The following is a 13,517-nucleotide window of genomic DNA, read 5'->3' as shown; positions in this document are numbered from 1 at the left end:
CAGGGATTCCGCTCCAGTAACGGTCAAAGGCTTCCCTGGGCACAGTGCTTAAAGTAGCGCTGTGCCCGGGGAGTCCTCAGCAAGCAGAGGAGCTCCCTCTGCTCCTCCGCTCTGAACTAATTCTGAAGCAGGGAGCTGATGGTTCTCTGCTCCAGAATTAGGTTGACAACGGGACATACCCCTGGCTTCCCGGGACATTGGGACACCGCCCGGAATCTGGGACTGTCCCGCTGAATCCGGGATGGTTGGGAGGTATGCATCTGAATGGGGTTGTTTCTGCAGCATGCGCATGGATTTCTGCAAATCCCACTCCAATAAATAGGACAGTCATAGAAATTTCTGCATCAAATCAGCTGCAGGTGAACTAACTGTATTTTTTAGTTTCTTCTTTATTTTGATGCATATAGAAGAACTTTGCGGATTTATTGCAGTGATGCCGTCCTATTCTTATGTTTCAGCTCTGTATTTGTGATTGTGGCCCTGTCCCTCCACACATTAAAGTGGTTGTGCCATCTGGATAACTCTCGTCTCATATGAAAGCTACCCCAGCAATCCACTGCCAACCAGGTCCAGATCCTGTAACCCCATATCAAGTGGGTGATCCCCACATGATGTCCAGTGGTTGTGCCAGAATGTTCAACACCATTGATTGGAGGGTAGACTCTGACTGACAGGGCTCTTCTCAACAAATGTCACAGCACACTTTCCAGACGGACACCAGAAACAGCACGTAGCACCCCTTAACTCTGGTTTGGGGGCTGCACTGTGTTCATTTTTAATAAAACAATACGAAGGGGAGCAACAAAAACCTGGAATTTTAGAAAGCAATCAACAGAGGGAAACACTTAGTCTTGTTGACGAAGTTCATGTAATGGTAAATAGGAATACTGAAGATAAATGGGGAGTTTTTAAAGATATATTACATGAATCGTGTAGTAAGTTTATACCCACTGGTAACAAAATGTCTAGGAATAAAATTAGACCAATATGGATGATAGGGAATTACTGAATTGAGTAAGACAAAACCAAAAAGCAGTCAAAACATTGAAGGCTGAGGGCTCAGCAAAATCTCTTAAAAGAAAATGTAAAAATAAAATCAAGTTAGCAAAGTTATCTACAAAAAACAAATCACTAACGACATTAAAATTAATCCAATTTTTTTAAATAAATATATTAGTGCCAAAAAGAAAAAAACTGATAATATTGGCCCTCTTAAAGATGAGCATGGGAATATAATTGTAGAGGACAAAGAGAGGGTTGAGATATTAAACATGGACTTTTCCTCTGTGTTCACTGATGAGCTGCCAGTACCAGATATTCAGGGGGACAGTGATAAAGGTTCCCCACCCAATAGCCACCCAATATTACCTACATAACACAGGAGGAAGTACAGCTGCGTCTGAGTAAATTAAATATTGATAAAGCCCCCGGCCCAGACGGCATTCATCCACGGGTATTAAGGGAATTGAGCTCAGTATTAAACAGACCATTGTATCTCATCTTCTTAGACTCTCTTGTAACAGGATCAGTGCCACAGGATTGGAGGACGGCTGATGTTGTACAAGTAACTACCATCCAGTAAGTTTGACATCTTTGGTATGCAAAATATTTGATAGTATTCTAAGAGAGATGAACTGCAAAAGTATATAGCAGAGAAAAGTCTAATAACTGTTAACCAGCATGGATTCATGAAAAACATGTCGTGCGTAACTAATATGATCCAATGACCTTGTGGATGGGATTGATAGCAAGGTGTCAGTTTTTGCAGACGATACAAAACTTTGTAGGGTACTTAAAGGGAACCCGTCACCAGCATTTCACCTATTGAACTCTACTTACCCCTTGCTGGCCGCTGCTGTCAAAAGTTCATTGCCGTTATCCCCTTTCCGAAAATCCTCCTCCGACTGTAAGTAATGGTCTGCAAATATGTTGCGCCTTTTATGGTACTGTGCATGCGCCCGTTGTGCACACGCACCAGAACAGGACATCGATGTGTAAACGCGGGATTTCATGTGTGCTGGGGGGAGGTGAGGAGCTGTCAATCAAAAGTAAGGAGGTGGGGTTAACTCGGAAAGGCTTGAGGAATGAAGATATGACTCTTTTCAAATGAAGATATGAGTCTTTTATGCTCATTAGTATACGGCACAGGAACACTAAAAACCAGAATACTAAAAGTTACAGGGCCGACTTAGAAGATAATTATAGGTTACATCAAAATTATTTTTCACCCACTTCCACCAGGTATTGCTGGTTTAATAAGTGAAATGCTGATGACCGGTTCCCTTTAAAACTTAACTTGACTATAAAGTATTACAGAAAGACCTAGATAAGCTGGCAGCATGGGCAAAAACATGGCAGATAAAATGTAATGTCGATAAATGTAAAGTAATGCACTTAGGACACAATGATGGCATTAATTCATTTACATTAAATGAAATAAAACTGGGGATAATGCAACAAGAGAAGGACCTGGGTATTCTGGTAACAAATAAGCTAAGCAGCAGTACTCAACGTCAAGCAGCAGCTGCAAAAGCAACTAGGATTTTAGGGTGTATAGAAAGAGAGAGAAAAAATGTGATTCAAATGTAATATTACCCCTGTATAAATCCCTTGTAAGGCCACATCTAGAATATGGAATTGAATTTTAGGCTCCACATTGTAAAAAAGATATAGGAGAACTGGAGAGAGTTCAAAGGCGGCCAACTAGATTATTAAATGGGATGGGAGGTGTCACTTAAAATGAAAGGCTAAAACAATTTGGCTTGTTCTGCTTGGAAAAAAGACATTTTAGGTGTGATCTTATTAATATTGACCATACATGTTAATATGTGTGGTCAATACAGAGAACTAGCACATAATATGTTCCTTCTAAGGACTCTACAAAGAACCAGGGGACAACCATTGCATGTGGAAGAAAGACATTTCAGACAATATACATTTAGGTCCAGAATTATTTGGACAGTGACACAATCTTCATGATTTGGGCTCCGCAGCCACCACATTGGATTTGAAATTAAACAACTGAGATGCAATTGGAGTGTAGACTTTCAGGTTTAGTTCAAGGGGTTGAACAAAAATATCCTGTGAAACGTTTAGGAATTGCAACCATTTTTCTACACAGCCGCCTCATTTCAGGGGTAATTAAACAATTAACATTACCATAAATAAAATGTGTTTTTTTTTAATACTTTGTAGATTATCCTTTGCAGGCAATGACTGCCTGAAGTCTGGAACCCATGGACATCACCAGACGCTGGGTTTCCTCCTTTGTGATGCTTTGCCCGGCCTTTACTGCAGCTGTCTTCAGTTGTTGCTTGTTTGTGGGTCTTTCCGCCTTAAGTTTTGTCTTAAGCAAGTGAAATGCTCGATCGGGGTGAGATTTAGTGATTGACTTGGCCAATGCAGAATATTCCACTTCTTTGCCTTAAACTCCTTGGTGCCCCGAGTGCAACTCTGAGGAAGGGAGGAGGGCGCCGCAGAGCAGCCGTACCAAACAGCTGATCGTTGCTGACAGGCGCCCTGTATGCCGGAAGGCTGCAGCAGCGATCAGTGTTAGGAGGAGGCAGGAGGTCTTGCGGCGGTGTCCTGACTGGGGTCAGTGCCGGCCCGGGAGTGGACCAGTCCAGTCATCTGACCTGTCACCTGACCTCATGTCAGTGACATGAGGTCAGGTGGCTCAGGTCAGGTGACTGGTCCACTCCAGGGCCGGCACTGACCACAGTCAGAACACCGCTACAAGACCTCCTGCCTCCTCCTAACGGTGAGTCACGTCAGGCAGAGCGGAGAGTGGTAGTGGTAGTCTACCGCTGTCCGCTCTGGTGGCAGTGTGGCCCTAAGTACAAGGGGGAGGGCTGTTCAGTGGCACTAAGTACAAAGGGGAGGAGGGTTCAGTGGTACTAAGAACATGGGGGAGGGGGTTTGTGTGGCACTAGGTACAGGGGGGACGGGTTTGTGTGGCACTAAGTACAAGGGGGAGGGGGTTGTGTGGCACTAAGTACAAGGGGGAGGGTTTGTGTGGCACTAAGTACAAGAGGGGTTGTGTGGCTCTAAGTACAAGGGGGTGTGTGGCACTAAGTACAGAGAGAGGGGCTTGTTTGGCACGAAGTACAAGGGGGAGGGCGGCTGTGTGGCACTATGTACAAGCGGGAGGGGGGTTGTGTGGCACTAAGTAAAAGGGAGAGGGGGGTTGTGTGGCACAAAGTACAAAGGGGGGCAGTGTGGCCCTGAGTACAAGGAAGGGCTGTGTGTGGAGCTATCTACAAGGGGTAGCGTTTATCAGTACGCCAGTCCATAGAGAATACAAACTTAGGTTATAGAACTCCAGTGTCATGGCGGTGCTTGTCCTTTAATTTAAATGTCTACACTTTCTCCAATGCAATATTTCTCCTCTTTATTAGGGCTACTGACAGTAAGTACATTGATGGAGATCTCTATCTGATGGGCAGAATAAGCACTTCTTGGAAAATCTGAGAATATTGTTTTCCCATTATGAAATGCAAATAATAATAATAATCCAAAGGAGATCATCGGGATATGCCCAAAATGTCTGATAGGTGGAAGCCCTATCTCCAGAATCAGGCATGTGTGTGGCTCTCTCCATTGAAGTCTATAGGAGTTATGGAATCCATTAGACATGTGTGGTCACCTCTCAATTTCCTCTTCACCCCACTTATGAGACTTCCATATAAATAGTCGTGCTGTGTACAAAAACACCACATGATTTACTTTACAATAACCTCAATTTAAACAAACTGCACCAAAAACTGTGATTGCCAGTGTAACCCAAGTTGCAGTTTTTGGAGTTGCTTTTTGTGAATCCATCCATAGGCTGTATTCAGACTAGCGTAATACCCTATGATACTGTTCGTTCTGGTCCTTGAACCCCATGTCACCTAGGATTTGCAGCTGTAATACTCTCTTCTAATGTTGACATAATGCTGACACAATCAAGTGTATGGAGTTACATCTGTGCATTTAAAGGGATTGTCTGGGCATAGGGCGGTTTTTCATATGGACGACCTATCCTCAAGATAGGTCATCAGTATACGATCGGTGGAGTTCCGACACCCAGACCCCGCACCGATCAGCTGTTCCGGCTGCCTTCAGGCACCGGAGGTTTTGCAGTGGTCAGTGTCAGAAACAGATAGAATAGGTCATCAGTATGAAAACCGCCCCATGCCTCGACAACCCCTTTAAGAATTAATATGCAGAGGTGAAGTTGAAGTTCCTATGATCTCATGCAAAGTCTCTAACAGGGCCACTCAACATTAGAAGCAATTTATAATACTTGAATCATTTTTGTGTATCAGAGTAACCACTTGGCAACCTCTACATATCATACACTGCTGAAAATGCACATAGTGATGTCACTGCACATTAATAAGTTATGTCACATAAAGCAGATAATACACATAATGATATCCCACCACTGGGATAGTAAACATAGTGATGTCACAGTACAGGGAGAATATACACTGTTAAGTCACAAGAAAGAGTCATTGCACACAGTGATGTCACAGTGCAGGGATAATAAATACAGTGATGTCACAGTACAGAAATAAGCAGTTAAATCTCTGCAAAGGAATAATAAAGACAGTGATGTCACAGCACAGGGGTCATAACTAAAGTGAAGGAACAAGCACAGTTAAAACAGTCACAGTGATGTTAAAAGGCAAGAATGATGCACATAACGGTGTCACAATACAGTAATCATGGTCACATTATATCACTATACAGGGATGATGCACAACGTGATATCACAAAACACAAATACAGTGATGTCAAGGCCCATGGAAAAGAAAGAGTTATTGTACACAGCTATGTCACAGTATGGGAATAATACAAACAGTGATGTCACAGAACAAGGATAACATACACAAAATCACAATACAGGGATAATGCATGTAATGTACATAGTGATATTTATGGCATATCTATAGCTCTGGAACGACCAACTATTGTGAGTACAGGGGTGTGTCCATGGCTTTCCCCATTCATGTGTTGACCACTTTACATTCCGTCTTTGCTTGGATGCAGCAGCTGGCAGGGTACCTCAATTATACAAATAGCTGGGGGTCCCAGAGATGGATATGCCTTAAATGTCTATGGAGGGAAAAAATCATTGTAATTCACAATGTCCCAAACATAAAGTTCTCCACTTTTTAGGCTAGGTCTCCCCAGTGAAATAACGTCGGACACAAGTCACAGTGAAATTGCGACCGATCATGGGGGAACAAATATTGCTGAGAATCACAATTTACCTTGTATTGTCATAGAGCCATACCTGACATCTGAAACTAAGTACCTTGATACAGAGAGATCCTTTCTTACATGAACTTCTCTCCGACATGGTGTGTTACTTGTATGTAAAGTGCTACTAATGGTACTGTATAAATACAGACATGACACGTACAGATCTTTTGCATTTCAGTCCACTAATGTTTAACTCTACAGTTCTATCTCCACAACAACCACAAATTCACTATAAATCACTTAAACAACCAACCATAAAAACACAATCAAGGAAGCCCTAAAACTAATGTTGCAAAAGACAAACTGCAGTAAATTGAGGACAATAAAACATAGATTTATATTAGTTCTCAGCTAAAATATTCATCCACCGTGAAAGCTTCATGGAAAAAGTGACTAATTTTTCTTCAATATAAATTCAATTAAATACAGGCTAAGTAATTACAATTAACGCGAGCAATTTTATATTGTAAATGTTTATGTCACTACTATAGTTTCCTGCATTATCCTCTGAGCATATGTAGTACAAAGACAGAGTAACATATTTTCTAGAATTTAAATACCACCCAGAAACATAATTTTTCCCTTTTCAGAACTTATTCTAGGTTATTTGTTGTGAGAGCTGTTAAATTCATTCTAACTAGGATTTTTTTTTTCTATTCTCGCTTCTTCCTGCAAACCCAAAGGAACAGCGATGGGCGCAGCTTGTGTGCCCATCTTTGCCAACCTCTTCCTTGGGTGGTGGGAAGAAGAATTTGTTTTCAATGATCGATTACAAATATATATTGACAATATTACGATATGTGTCGTTATAATGACGACGTCATATTTATCCGGTGAGGGCCAGAACAGGAGCTACTCAAATTTGTGGATTGACTCAATGGCAATAAATTGAATATGAAACTTACGCTATGTTATAGCAAAATTTAAATCCCTTTCCTAGACAACAAAATTGCCATTAATCAGAAATGAAAAATTGAGACTGATTTATTTAGGAAAGAGACAGCCACAAACAGTCTACTGGATGCGAGAAGAGCCCACCTATGTAGGACAATTAAGGGAATCCTGAAGGGAAAATTTCTTAGATGAAGAAGGAACTGTTCAACTCTCGAGAAATTTCAATTAGGTGCTGATGATCTAAAAAATTATTTAAGAGAAAGAAATTACTCAGGACACCAAATTAAATATGCATGTAATCAAGCTTTACCTACTGATCAGAGCAAATTGTTGGAAATCAAAGAGAGAGTGGAAAATGATGACCACAAAGTTAGATTCATCACAACACTACATGATAAGTGGGATGAGATGAACAACATCATAAATGAACATTGGAAGATACTACTTCTTGATCAAGACCTAAAAAGACATTTAGGCCCTACAGCCTCAATTGGTTATAGGAAGAGGAACACAATTGGTCAACATATAGTCAAGAGCCATTTCTCACGAGACTATATCAGTAAGAAAATTCAGAAATACCCAGGATTTTTTTTCTTGTGGAATATGTGTGCCCTGTCAAGTTTTGGTCAAAATGAAAGGTTTTACAGACGGTATAGGGAAATATTACAGCATCAAAGAACATATCTATTATTCTACGAAAGTTTGTCATTTATATCCCACACTGTAAATGCGATCTCTATTACATTGGAAAACCGGGGGAGAGCTAAAAGCAAGAATACGTGAACACATCAACAGTATTAAAAATTATGATAAGATGGAAAAAGAAGCTGAAAGGAGAAATAACCCATTTCAACCCACTCTGGTTGCCCAACACTTCAAATTGATACACAACTAAAATGTTAAAGATTTGCCTGGTTGGGCAATTTGTCACTTATGTACAGGAATTAGAGGAGGAGATTTAGACAACATTTTGTTAAGGGAAGAAAGCAAATGGATCTATACGATGAATTCGGTGAACCCTAATGGACTCAATGAATCCTTCAATTTTGGCTAGGATAGGTCTTGTTAGGTCAAAACACACAATTGAGGTGTCCTATACACCTCTCTGTACATCTGGAGTTACATAAAGTCATTATAATTAAATAAGATGGACAACTAAGCACCATTTATGTATATAATGTATAAATTCACATTAAAAATAGTATACAAATGAAAATAACAAAAATAAAAACACTACAAAAAATAATAATAAGACAAATAAGTAGGCTTGAGAATAGTGCCATAATAACACTTAAGTTGTAATTACTATACAATAATAAAAACAAAATTATTAAATAATTGAGGTATAAATATAGACAAAACTAAAATAAAAGTAGAAAAATAAAATACTACCTAACAAAATAATCATTTAGAATAATTAATAAAGTAATAATTAATAATAAAAATGTGTAATGTAAGTTTATTTAATGCAACATCATGTCAATACAGCATCCTTTTGTCTTCTGAGTATTTTTGTAGCATCTAGGGGAATGGCATTCTTCCTCTATTAACCCGTTAGTGACCGCCAATACGCCTTTTCACGGCGGCCACTAACGGGCTTTATTCTGATGCATAGGCCTTTTCACGGCACTGCATCAGAATAAAATTGCGGCGCCGTGAAAAGAGATAGCTCCCTGCTCTCAGCTACCGGAGGTAGCTGAGGGCTTGCAGCACAGTCTGGGGACCGTTGTTTGCGGTCCCCAAACCGGCGATCGCCGGTATTCAACGAATATCTGCGACCGCCGTTACAATTAACGCAGCGGTGGAAAATTAACATTTTTATCTCCTCTCACCATGAATGTTTGGTGAGAGGAGATAAAAAAACACTTGTTAGGCCCCCGAGCGTGCCCCCCCCTCCCCCCAACCGCCGGGAAAATTTAAAAAAAAATGGCGCACGCATGCGCTGTCAGTGAAAGGCAGCTATTCTGCCTGTACATAGAAACTGATCAGGGACCGTTATAATTGGTCCCTGATCAGATGGTCACTGTGATATACCTATCACAGTGACCATAGTCCCATATTTTCAAAATACAGCACAAGATTTGTGCTCTTTCCCTCCCTCCTCTCACTGTAGTTGATCTGTGAGAGGAGAGAGAAATACTATAGAAATCTTGTGCTGTATTATACTGTAAAATACACCACATACTTACTCGCTAGTGTTCCGATATTATCCGAATATTGTCCGTAATGACCCCAGATTACCCGTAATCACCCCAGATTACCGTAATCACCCCAGATTACCCGTAATTACCCCAGATTACCCGTAATTACCCCAGATTACCCGTAATTACCCCAGATTACCAGTAATCACCCCAGATTACACGTAATCACCCCCGTTTTTTTGTTTGTCTTCTAGAAAAACAAAACAAAAAAACAATTATTAGTGTGGTGAACATGAACCGCAGAAGCCGCAGAATGTTCTCTGCAGAGCAGGCATATGCCATGCTGTGCTCTAGCGGTTCCGGCAGTGATACGGACACTGCGTCAGAAGCAGAACTTGGCTCAGAAAGCGACACAAGTTCTGCTTCTGCCACTGGACCCCCCAGCCCTATGGTGGTGGACGCAGCGGTCAGCGGTGAAGCGTCAGGAGACGGGCCTAGTACTGCAGTCCCTTCCGCAATTTGGGATCCTGCAATTGCTTTCTCCCCCCAAGTTTTGCCATTTACAGCGACTCCAGGCATCAACGCAGATGTCTCAAATTTTAGTCCCTATAATTTTTTTCATTTGTTTATAGGCGATCAGGTCCTGGAACTAATCGTCCAGCAGACGAATTTATACGCCAGGCAATTTGGCACCCAAAATCCCAGGTCTTGCTATGCCAGAGGATGGATCCCCACAACAGTTTCTGAAATAAAAATTTTTTGGGGAATTACCCTAAACATGGGCATAGTAAAAAAAACCTCTATCCGCTCCTATTGGGCTACCAGCGCTATCCATAGCACGCCTGTATTTGCAGCCGTTATGGCCCGAACGCGCTATGAGACTCTAATGCGTTTCATGCATTTTTCTGACAATACACAAATCCCCCCAAGAAGTGACCCAGCCTATGATCGCCTCAACAAACTGAGACCCCTAATCTCCCTCCTAAGTGACTCATTTTTCAATTTATACACCCCAGGCCAAAAACTAGCGGTAGATGAGTCCCTTATGTCCTTCAAGGGCCGTCTATCGTTTCGCCAATACATCCCCTCCAAAAGAGCCCGATACGGAGTGAAACTCTATAAGGTGTGCGAGAGCACAACGGGCTACACCTGTGGCTTTTTCATTTATGAGGGCAGGGACCGCCACCTTAATCCCCCAGGATGCCCAGAGGATATTGGCATTAGTGGGAAAATTGTGCATTTTAGCAATGGTTACAAGAATAAATTGGGGATGTATTTCCTTTTTCTTATGACTATGTCCTGCCACATACAGCTCTTACATTCCTAATTCTTTACCTTTTTTTGGAGGATCTCTAATAATTGAGCTGTTCCTTATCAATACACCATGGGCTTTGTTACCGTTCTTATGGAAATACTGACATCATTTTGGGGATTAGTGATCCTTTACTGTTCCTATAGATGGTTTTGGACATTGCCCCTCTATATATTCTGTAGGTGATTGGTTGTTTTGTGCACATAGCGGTTCCTACCTTGCCGGGCAGGGGTCTGTTATGGTGTACCGCGTCACTTGGCACGTTCGTCCCTCATATAAGGATTGATGGAGCTAAAGAGACGTTGTACAACCAGTCACTGAAAAAAAAAAAGCTTGTCTTGACAGCCCTGCAGGTGTTCTTCTATCTAGTGAACAGACTCGAGTTTGCAACATAGTTGGATACATTTTCCTCCATTTGTTTGAAGATATTGCCCGTCACTCCAGTACAGTTTATTTTTTCCTCTCTGACTGATTTTATATTAGGACAGAATTCTGTCCACAATGACATCATAATGGCACCAACTGCTTCTTCAGCAAGACATAGTCATAAGTACAGGCAAATACGTCTATAGCGACATGTATCCGTTATGAATACACGGCTTCACTTCTCTTCTGTATGCCGCACAAATTTATTAATGTGGCATATTTCTAACAAAATAACCTTCTACCACGTCTCCTCTATTTCATGTGGAAACGTAATAAGAGTTTGAAGAAAACATTATATATCCATAGTGTCTGAAATAATACCCATTATTCCTCCTTTAAAAAATTTTTGGTCCGCATGCCCACTACACCACTAGATGAATACCTTTAGGGGTTTCGTTTTTAAAATGGGGTCATTTCTGCGTGTTTTTTTTTTTTTGTTCAGGCAGCTCAATGCCTCTAAATGCATGATATGGGGCCGAGAATTTATTCAATTGTGCCCTGAAAGCCAAAGGGTGCTCCCTCTCTTTTTGGCCCAGCCACACGTCTAATAAGCAGATTGGGGCAACAATGAGAGTATTTTTGAAAACAGGAGAAACCGGGTGATAGATTTTGGGGTGTGTTTCTTCATTCTTATGGTCGCTTTACACAGAAATCGGTATTCAAAGTTATACTTTTATGGAAAAAGTGAAGTTTAATTTTTTTTCACCTGCTATGCATTAAATTTAGCAAAAAACTGTGGGGTCAAAATACTTACTATACCCCTAGATAAATACCTTAAGGGGTCTAGTTTTCTAAATGGGGTCGTTTATGGGGAGTTTCTATCGTTCTGGTAGTTCAAAACCTCTCCAAATGTACAGTGGGGCCTAAAACATTTTCAAGCAAAATAGGGGTCCTGAAAGCCTCCGGGTGCTCCCTTCCTTTCAAGCCCTGCTGTGTGTCCAGGCAATGCATTAGAGTCACAATGGGGGCATTTTTGAAAACAGGAGAAACAGGGTGATAGATTTTGGGGGGTGTTTCTTCATTCTCATGGTCGCTTTACAAAGAAATCGGTCTTCAAAGTGATACTTTTATGAAAAAAGTGAGATTAGATTTTTTTACGCCTGCTTTGCATGAATTCTTACAAAAAAACTGTGGGGTCAAAATACTTACAACACCCCTTAATAAATACCTTAAGGGGTGTAGTTTGCAAAATGGGGTCACTGGAGGGAGTTTCCACCATTCTGACACCTATGAGCCTCTGAAAACCTGGCTTGGTGCAGGAAAACCAAATGTACTTCAAAATGTATACAATTATTACTAAACTTGTAAGTCTTCTAAATTGCTAAAAAAAAAAAAAATTCAAAAGTGCTGCCAAAATAGAGTAAAGAGATGGAAATATATATTTAATTAAAAAAATTGTACTGTATGTATGTACATATGTGACATATTGCCGTTAAAAATAGGGAAAAATGATAATTTTTACAAAATTTCTTCAATTTTTCTATTTTTTTATTAATTTCCGCAAATCGTATCAGTCTACTTTTACCACTAAAATAAAGTACAACATGTGACGAAAAAACAATGTCAGAATTACTTGGATATTCAAAACTTTCGTGAGTTATTCTCTGATAAAGTCACACATACCAGATTTAACAAATCTGGCTTGGTCATTAAGGCCCAAACAGGCCCGGTCATTAAGGGGTTAATGGGCTTTAATCAAGGCTCTGTGCCCATTCTATAAGATCAATGTCCCCTATTCTTTAAATTACACTTCCCCATTATTCATGTCTCCTTAAGGAATCAACCCTGTTTTGTTAAATAATTATCCACTATGTTGTTGATGCATTAGGAGTATGTTTTAACATTGTTTTAATTTTTGCAGATGTATGATTGGCTCAAAGAGCTGTCTATCAAGTTCAGCCCCTAAAAGACGCCAGAAACTGAGCACCCCCGCCCCTAGAAGAAGCTGACTGACAATAGCGAAACGTACGTCAGGACAAACCCAACAAGGATAGCTCAATTGGGGGAAAGGTTAGGGAGTTCAGTGCTGTACCTTACAAACACAATCCCTGAAGTTGAATCATTCTCGTAAGTAATTTAAAATTGCGATCACAGTCGGACACTAGAACGCTTGGGTGCCGGTTGGATCGTGCAATCAGAGATCGGTAGCTCAGATGTCTCACAGATCAGCTGACTCGCGTAGAGCGTGTCAGCTGTAAGAGCGCGGCGCTCTGCTTCTCCGGGCTTGCCTCGCATTGTGAGTCGGGAGTTGAGAGTGCTATGATTACAATCTATGAAAATCCAACTGTCACTCTTTTTTCCATTTATTTATTTAATTTCATTAAGGCTTCATTCACATCTGTGTCAGGGCTCCGTTCATGGGTTCCATCTCAGCTTTCCAACAGGGGAACCCATGAACGCAATCCAAACTGAAACAAACGCAAACCATAGGTTTCCGTTTGCATCACCATTCATTTCAATGGTGACGGATCCGGTGCAAATGGTTTCCGTTT

The 13,517-nt window shown here is 40.9% G+C and overlaps 1 protein-coding gene across 5 annotated transcripts in view; it reads left to right on the top strand.

Moving 5' to 3' along the window:
* Nucleotides 1-13,517, top strand: part of GIP (gastric inhibitory polypeptide) — an 81,758-nt gene that overhangs the window by 57,023 nt on the left and 11,218 nt on the right. The window contains exons 1-2 of one of the 5 annotated variants that reach the window (XM_075847006.1): nt 1,507-1,578; nt 12,887-12,990. The exons of 3 other annotated variants lie outside the window; for them this stretch is intronic. The gene's annotated coding sequence lies outside the window, so the exon portion shown is untranslated. Of the gene's footprint in view, nt 1-1,506; nt 1,579-12,886; nt 13,093-13,517 lie in introns of those variants that run through there. One more of the 5 variants, XM_075847005.1, reaches the window with a different exon arrangement.

This window comes from Rhinoderma darwinii, chromosome 13 (assembly GCF_050947455.1).
Source record: "Rhinoderma darwinii isolate aRhiDar2 chromosome 13, aRhiDar2.hap1, whole genome shotgun sequence".
Classification (NCBI taxonomy): Eukaryota; Metazoa; Chordata; class Amphibia; order Anura; family Rhinodermatidae; genus Rhinoderma; species Rhinoderma darwinii.
The sequence above is the reverse complement of the archived record's forward strand: the minus strand, read 5'-3'. Positions and strand labels throughout refer to the sequence as shown.